Source organism: Genypterus blacodes, unplaced genomic scaffold, assembly GCF_046128005.1.
Source record: "Genypterus blacodes isolate CSIRO-AG114 ecotype Tasmania unplaced genomic scaffold, CSIRO-AGI_Gbla_v1 ptg000351l_1, whole genome shotgun sequence".
Classification (NCBI taxonomy): domain Eukaryota; kingdom Metazoa; phylum Chordata; class Actinopteri; order Ophidiiformes; family Ophidiidae; genus Genypterus; species Genypterus blacodes.
The window spans coordinates 140,229-149,303 of record NW_027467135.1 but is presented as its reverse complement, the minus strand read 5'-3'; positions in this window follow the sequence as shown (position 1 = coordinate 149,303).

The following is a 9,075-nucleotide window of genomic DNA, read 5'->3' as shown; positions in this document are numbered from 1 at the left end:
ATGAGTGACAGCTGATTGATCAATTCTGTCCTACTGAACACAACCCGATCAGATTTATTCAACATACAACAACAAACATGACGGAGCGGCTCAGAGAATAGAATGACAACACAAAATGAACTCACTGATTTATGTAACTTGTTTTCCTTCTTGTTTGCTCTCTCTCTCTCTCTCTCTCTCTCTCTCTCTCTCTCTCTCTCTCTCTCTCTCTCTCTCTCTCTCCGTCTTTGGCTTGCCTGTAAATCCACGCTGAGTTTTGGCTCACACACACTCCAGCACTCTGCAGCTGAAAGTAGGCCAGGAGCCGTCTGAGGACAGGGCCGAGTAAAGGAGGGGGCAGAGAGACAGGAGAGACAGGGGAGACAGGAGAGACAGGAGAGACAGGGGAGGCAGGAGAGACAGGAGAGACAGGGGAGACAGGAGAGACAGGAGAGACAGGGGAGACAGGAGAGACAGGGGAGACAGGGGAGACAGGAGAGACAGGGGAGACAGGAGAGACAGGGGGACAGGGGAGACAGGAGAGACAGGGGAGACAGGAGAGACAGGGGAGACAGGGGAGACAGGAGAGACAGGGGAGACAGGAGAGACAGGGGGACAGGAGAGACAGGAGAGACAGGGGGACATGATGACGCTCACTGGGGTTTTAGATTTGATTTTTCTTTTCATTTTCATGCCTTAATCCATTTTGCTTTGTAGTTTACTTCCTCTCTTCCTCTCTCTTCCTCTCTCTCCCTCTCCCTCTCCTCTCCTCTCCTTGCGTACTATCAGGCGTACATACAGCTTCCATTACTCCGTTACTGCTGTAATGAAACTGTGACGATGCCTTTCCACCACCACCGGCCCTGCCAGGATTAACCCTCCGACCTCCAGAGAGCACATGGAGCCTGGTTCCTCCAGCATCAGGCCACCTGGAGCATCGGGCCACAGAGCTACAGGACCAAGAACAGGGGAGGAGTGGAAGGAGGTAGAAAAGAAATCAAGAGAGAGATTTCCATTTGAACCCAGGAAGTCTGAAGTTAGGGACCTTTGTGTCGTTGTGTCTGGAGCAGCTTTGGGACCAGACACCCTGCTGCCTTGCTCACAGGCTTGGGGCTTTAAAATGCACTGGAATTGATCCTTATTAATGGATTTACTTGTATCGCCCCCCTGCTGTGCTCCTTTTCATCCTCAGATAAATAAATCCCTCCTTACATTGTGGCAGGTTTAGTAAATAAACACACACCTCATGTTTAACCCTTAAAGACTTCATGCCTTCCCTCAAACCAATGGGACCAATATGAGGTTGTCTCAGTCACATCAGCCAGTTAAGTAATCACTCAGGCATTAGAGCTGCACATGAGAACAGAAGATGATTTGCAAAATGGACCTCAGTAATGTAAAGATGGAATGATTTAAAGGAAAGGAGCTAAACAGGTAAACAAGCAAAACACAGAGCACCTGATCTTCTCTCTGCAGTGAGCTTCCTGCTTTTCTTCCTCACACCCTCCTCCTCCCCCATTCTCTCTCTTGCTGTCCATCTCTCCTTGTCTCCATACACTCTCATCCCCAAGCTGCGTCTGCTTAAAGCCTCTTCTGCTGCAGTGTCGTACACACAGAACATGCAGGGTCATGGAAAGTGTCTGCATGTGTGTGTGTGTGTGTGTTATGAGTTCAAACAGAAGTGCTTGTCTGATTAGAGAATGGAACATGTCCCCTCCCTGTCCAGCCCCGTCTCCCTGTCCAACCCTCCTGCTGCAGATGCTTTTGTCCACTGGACGTCTTTGGTTCCATCCCGAGCAGCCTGATGAGCTCCGTGTCACTTCTGAGTGTGAGGGGGAAGTTGGCGTGTTTCTCTCCAGCAGCATTAAAGCTTCATCAAAGCTGGGATTAAAGCTTCTTCTCTCAGGGAGGAGAAGCTCGGCTGCAGCAGGAAGATTTAAGCTTATTAGTTTAAAATGCAGGGAGGGGAGTTTTCAGCTGATGTATGGCCGACTTCAAAGATGGTTTAAGCTCAAGTCATGCAGTACACATGTCCTGCACACACACACTATTTATACTGGGAGCCGTGTTTCTGTCTGCCAAATGACTTCCTGCAGCTGTGCTCCTCTGTTTGTCACTCTGCTTTATGACAGCTGAGATCACTCTGTGTGTGTGTGTGTGTGTGTGTGTGTGTGTGCGTGCGTGCGTGCGTGCGTGCGTGCGTGCGTGCGTGCGTGCGTGCGTGCGTGCGTGCGTGCGTGCGTGCGTGCGTGCGTGTGTGTGTGTGTTCTTTGTATATGTACTGAGAATGTTAAGCTTATTGCATCTCAGTGTTGATTTGTGGCAGCGATGCTCAAAGGTAAGAATGTGACATAACACTGATCCTGCTGCTTGAATACATAGAGAGGGAAGACAACATAGATAATTGGGTGATCTGAAGCCACACACAGAGAAATATGTGCAAAAGGAAACAAAGCAACAGAGAGAAATCAGTCTGAGTGACATCAACCTGACCCTGGGAGCGTCGGTGACATCACTACTCTTCATGCAGATATGAGTCCAGTAGATCTGCATAGTGTGTGTGTGTGTGTGTCTGCTGTACACGCCATCCTCCTCTGCAGTCACAGGTTACTATTTTATTCATTTTAGTGCATAAGAAACACATCAGAAATATTTACTTTTCCTCACTGAGACCCGCTGCTTCAGTTTGAGATCCTTTAAGATAAAATATACAGACAATTAAAAACCAACTCCATATACAAACCTGTCCCTGCTGTCCCTGTGTGTGTGTGTGTGTGTGTGCTGGTGTGCGTGTGTGCGTGTGTGCGTGTGCGTGTGTGCGTGTGCGTGTGCGTGTGCGTGTGCGTGTGCGTGTGCGTGTGCGTGTGTGTGTGTGTGTGTGAACAGAGTGGTGGGAATGCTCTGTGTAGTGATTGGCCTGCTTTGATCTGCTCTCTCTCTTGTCCCATTTCAAAAGAATCCACTCAGAAGAAAAGTGTGTGTACTGGAGGGGAAGGAAAAAAGTATAGGGAGGAAGAAGAAGAGGAGGAGGTGTGAGTGGGGGGGCGGACTACTGAAGTGTGAAGAGTGTGCAACTTTTCCTCCCTGTCTTCCCTCTCTCCTTTACAGAATGCTATTATGTCTGTACAAAGTAGAAAGGGAGCAGGAATGAGCCGCCGCTCGCTCTCACTGTAGGAAGCTGTTTCCCACAGACTGAACAATTCCTCAGGCAAGGGGAGCAGCATTGTCTGAGGGTGAATGACTGCTGGAACTGAAAGTATCTGAGCATACAGGAGCAGGTTAGGGTGCAGGGACATGAGTCTGAGTCTGAACTCAGCTTGACTCAACATGACAATGGAGCCAAACATAAAGAAGCTTCACTGAAACTAGCATGATTGGGACAAGAACAACATTCACCCACAATTAGCTTCTGAAGATAGAAATGTTTGGGTGTTTTCTTTATTTTTAATCCAACACGATGTCTGCTGCCTGTTAGAGGGCGGTTGGACTCTTTCTGACTTGGTTGTGTCCGTCTGAACAGATCATGAGTTTGTAGAGATGGAGCCTGAGTGATGAGCAACATGAGCCTGTGTAGCACATTGAGGCTCTGTCTTTGTTCCCACTCTGCTCCAGCAGCAGCAGATCAGAGGCCAGCAGGTCTCTAATGAAGCAGCAGCTGATATATATGAAGGAACAGCAGAGGAGGAAATTACAGATGCTATCAGACTCCACTCTTCAAGAGCAGGAGTTTCTTCTTTCTCCCTCTGACGCTGTCCGTCTCTCCTTTCCTGTGATTCTTTTTGGTTTTCTTTCTTCTTCTACGGTCTGCTGCACAAACACCAGTCTGCAGGGTCTGCAGCTCTCCATTCAGCGCAGCCATCAGGGGGTCCTGTGCTTCAAACACGCCCCGAGGTTCACAGGATTTCAACTTCCTCCTCACTGCTGCCAACCTCCTCCAAGCCCACCGCCCCTCTGCCACCTAGTGTGTGTGTGTGTGTGTGTGTGTGTGTGTGTGTGTGAGAGAGAGAGAGTTTACACACATAAATGTCTCAGGCACCTGTGAGTAGCTTGGATTAGCGGCTCAGTGGTTCTGATCCACTCACATTCACTCAAACAGCCACAGTGACTGTAAATAAGCGTCATGTGTTTCATGTTCCAGTGGATCCATGAGTTATTCTGATAAATCCTGAACTCTGCTGAACTCTGCTGCACTCTGATGGAGGGAAGTTCACTCACACACCATCACACACACACACACACTCTCTCTCTCTCTCTGCTGTTTACTTTGGGTTCATGTCATTTTCAGATTTCAAACACTACCATTTTTATAGCTTTTGAATGTATTAAGCAGAAAATGAAGTGGAATGAGTTTTTGTTTCAAAGTGAATAATAAGTGTGAAGTCATAGTTTCCTATATGAACTCTATACTTATGTGTGTTATCTGCTCTGTTGTGTAAAGAGCTGGCAGACTTGTTCTGGTCCTGGTCTGATCACTTGAACCCTTGCTAAGCCTGCCCTCTCTTGGGAGGTTCCTCCTCACAGATGATCATTGCCTTCATCTTCATCTGCCTTCATCTTTGCTCTGCTGCAGACTTTGTTTTCCTTAGTTGGTGGTGTTGAATGACTGACGCTGCCTGATACCATCGCTGTGTGTGTGTGTGTGTGTGTGTGTGTGTGTGTGTGTGTGTGTGTGTTAGGCCGTACAGAGTCATTCAGCAGAGTCATTCCACTACAAGCTCATCATAAAAGGCCTTATGTCATAGATGATCTACATCCAACAGTGTGGAACCACACAAACAGTCTTTAGGTGATTGGTCTAAGTGTGCTCACATGGAGATAAGTGACCACAGGACACGTATCTGTCTCCTTCATCTACACAGATACTTTCCTTCAGCTTAGCTCCTAAGCTACGATGCCACCGCAGTCCAAACCTCAGTCATTATTAGAGTTAAATATGAAAATCAGCTCTATAACTGCATGGATAGAGGTCTGCCTGCTCAGCTGTGTGTGTGTGTGTGTGTGTGTGTGTGTGTGTGTGTGTGTGTGACATTGCAGAGTGCTATGAGCTGATGGCATCTGAAGGCTATTAGCATGGAGAGAATACATTCCGGAACTGGCCAGCCAATACAAACACTCAACTTGTCGTAATGAGGTGTAACTAGGCTGCACCGTTACCATGGAGACCCTCAGTAGCAGTATCACCCTTTAACTCTCGTCTTTCTCACTTTTAAATACCTGGGAGAATCTCACTTACAGGCTGGAATCGGGAGCATGCCTATGTTCCCTCAGCCCTATGTTCCCTCAGCCCTATGTTCCCTCAGCCCTATGGTCCCTCAGCCCTATGGTCCCTCAGCCCTATGTTCCCTCAGCCCTATGTTCCCTCATTTCTAAGATTTTTTTCAAAATGAGGCCCTATGTTCGTAGAAATGAGGGAACATAGGGCTGTGGGACCATTGGGCTGAGGGAACATAGGGCTGAACCCCTGGAATCAAGCTAATGTAGCTGCTAACGGAGGGGAATGTTGTTTTCCCAGCATGCCTCTTGGCACGGAGCAGTTTATTTCAGACGCTCTGTTACATTCATGCTACAGTTTATTGTTTACAGTAAAAAGGTGATAATGTAATTATTAATGTAAAACATTCAAAAAGCATTCCCCATGATGCAGTTCAACCTGTTTCCTGTCCTGTGAGTCTGAGTGTTGGTTTGTTTTCTGTGCAGAGGGCAGAGAGAGAAGTGAAGATGGTTTTTAGTAATGTGTGTAAGCTATTTAAATAGTTATTGTGAAGCATTCCTTCCTGAACAGGTGAGACCTTCTAAGTGTCCTCTCCAGCCTTCACTCGGTTCCTCTTCTTCTTCCTCTCGCTCTCAGGTCACTGCAGAACCCACAGACCTGTTCCAGGTAAACCAGACTGGACAGTGAAGGATGCAGTCAGGTACAATCCATCCCCTTGGCTTGTCTTGTGTTTATTTCCAAGGAATGTTCTCTTTCCCAGGTCTCTCTTGGCTTCAGAGCTAAGTATCTTGGCTGGGGTCCACACTACACAAAGGGCCCGGGCATTCCAGCTGTCTGCCTTTAATCCAGTGTGTCAGCTCGTGTTAATGTTGCAGCGTGAAATCTCAGGGCGCAGAGTGGCAGAAGATCCAGAAGAAAAACGCTGCACTGAGAATTTGCCTGGAAAAAAGCCTGCATGCATCAATCTGGAGTCCATTGGTGCTTCTACTGCAGGCTGGGTGTTCTTCTTCTTCTGTCTTGTTAGGTAGGCAGGGGGGAGGGGGGGGGGGGGGTCTAAAGGAGCCACATCCTCTCAGAACATCCTGACAGCCTGTTGGTATGGTGAAAAGAAAAGGAGGCGCTGTTGTGAGACTGAATCAGCATTTCCTGCGCTCCTCTCTGACTCACTACAGGAGGAGGCGCTGTTGTGAGACTGAATCAGCATTTCCTGCGCTCCTCTCTGACTCACTACAGGAGAACAACACACGAGGTTAACTATGTTACACACATGCACACACATCTGCATGGATGACAAATACATAAGAGGCAAATACAGATGAACATGTGCACAAATGCGAGTATGTGCATGCATACACACACGCGCGCACACACACACACACACACACACACACACACACACACACACACACGCACGCACGCACGCACGCAAGCACACACACACACACAATGTGAAGCGGCTGATCTCTTTCCCCCTCAGGACCTTTGAGTGTGGCCAACTCTACATTCTCAGCAGCTCTATGGATCTCCTGTGGTGTTTTCTGCCATTGTAGGTCAGCTTTGATTGTTGCTGAATCATCCTCTCATGCCACTTAGAAGATCTCACCCAGCTCCTGTTTCAAGGAGGTTCATATGAAGAAGAAGTGAGATCAGATTCTGTGAGTCCTGTTCCAGCGCTGCTCTGTGGACGCTCTATCTTAAAGCCTATCAGGACCTACACACTGAACATGGACTTCACTTTATGCTTTCATTTCAATCTATAGTGCATCCTTTAGTTTGACTTTATATGAGTGTATGTTTAAATTGCACTCACCCTATTCAAATAAACAAATATAAACAAATATATATAAATAAAGCCATTAAGTAGCTGTTTCACCAAACTGCATTTGGTGTTAAATTCAATGGATTTCCCCTTTAAATGGTGTCTCTAAAGTCTAAACAGGCGCTGAGAGTGAGTGAGATTCACTTGAAGCCTTTACACAAGAAATGATGATGTGAACTGCTTGTTTGCAGGTCATGTTACGTCCCTAAAGCCATTACACACTACATCATGCAATATTAGCCTCTATTAGAGACCTGATCTGCTGTCAGCTAAAAGGAAAATTCCCCAAACAAAGCCAGGGAGCCAAAGCCCTAAGAAGGCCCGATCTTTCACTTTACCACTGTAGAACTCAGTCCTTGGTTGAGATCTCCATGCAGACTGAAGCTCATGCAGATAAGAGCAGCGGCTGGAGAAGACGACGCCCCCCGCAGGAGAGAAGCAGCAGGCCAACACATTAAAGCCTGTAATGAAATCTAGGCTACACTATCCCACCGGCCCAGACTGGGAATTAGCAATCCAGCTAAACAAAATCAAGGCGCTTTGCTGCATGTGGTGCTGTGATTCCCAAGCTGCTGACAGCAAAGAAAGGCAAACCTCAGCTAGTGTTACCGTTTGAGTTGACAGCTGATATGCTGAATGTCAACAAACCAAAGCCCACAACAATGGGAAGTGCAGACATAAACACGTGTGAGCCGCCCAAGCAGCATCATCCAGGGTGTGTGTGTAGGCAGGTTGGATTATGAAACAGCAGCGTTAGGAGCAGCAGCAGCAGCAGCAGCAGCAGCAGCAGCACGGCCACAGTGATCACACTGATAACGATTAGATCTACAGTCTGACATTTAGCAGAATGTGCCTTGATATAAGATTGATAAGAGGAGTGTTGTATGTTGCTGATACAGTAAAACATTGTGGAGCTCCAACGAACCAATCAAGGGCAATTATGGCAACACTGCATGATTAGAGATCAGCTGTTTATGTGGTGATCAGGGGTTAAAACACACAGATCATTCAATCTCTCTCTCTCTCTCTCTCTCTCTCTGTCTCTCTGTCTCTCTCTCTCTCTCTCTCTCTCTGTCTCTCTCTCTGTCTCTCTCTCTGTCTCTCTCTCTCTCTCTCCCTCTCTCTCTCTCTCTGTCTCTCTCTCTCTCTGTCTCTCTCTCTCTCTCTGTCTCTCTGTCTCTCTCTCTCTCTCTCTCTCTCTCTCTCTCTCTCTCTCTCTCTCTCTGTCCCAGTAGAACTGAGCCTGAGTGAATGCTGTATTGACACAGATAGATTGATCAGCATCCTGTCTGCTCTGTGATGACACACAGGGTGAGCAGACTCATTATCACATCAGTGTCAGCTTTCTCTGTTTTCAACTACAAGCCACATCACACCCCTCAGAGACTGTGTGTGTGTGTGTGTGTGTGTGTGTGTGTGTGTGTGTGTGTGTGTGTGTGTGTGTGTGTGTGTGTGTGTGTGTGTGTGTGCGCGTGAGTGAGTGAGTGAGAAGGAGGGAGAGGGAGAGAGAGAGAGAGAGATAAAGAGAGAGAAAGAGAGAGAGAGAGAGAGAAAGAGAGAGAGAGAGAGAGAGAAAGAGAGAGAGAGAGAGTGCACACTCATATCTCCACTAGTTCACAGGCTATGATCAGATAATCCAGCCGTTCCAGTTGAGTGAAGCAGTGAACCATGGAGGCGTCTCACTGCTCGTCCAACACATCCTGTCTGTCTGACTCATGAGTTTGATCCAGCAGGTTGAGTTGAGGTCATCATAGAGGTCAAACCTCAGAGGCAGTTTGACTTCCTGGTACATGAAGCTTATCTGAAATGGAACCACAGCATCTGACCCACATGTCCACTGTCTGGTCCAACTTCTGTCAGACAGTCGATCCATCTGAGAAACAAATGATCCAATCAGAGCAGAGTGTGCTGTGCTGTGTCACTCTGCCCTTTGGCTCAGACTTTATCACCCTAACCCTAACCCTTTACACCTCCACTTCTTTGTGTTTCTCTCCAGTTGATTCCAGCCTCCATCCCTTTTGTGTCCTACAGGTTTGGGTAATGGGTTCTTCTGCTATCTGGGCCT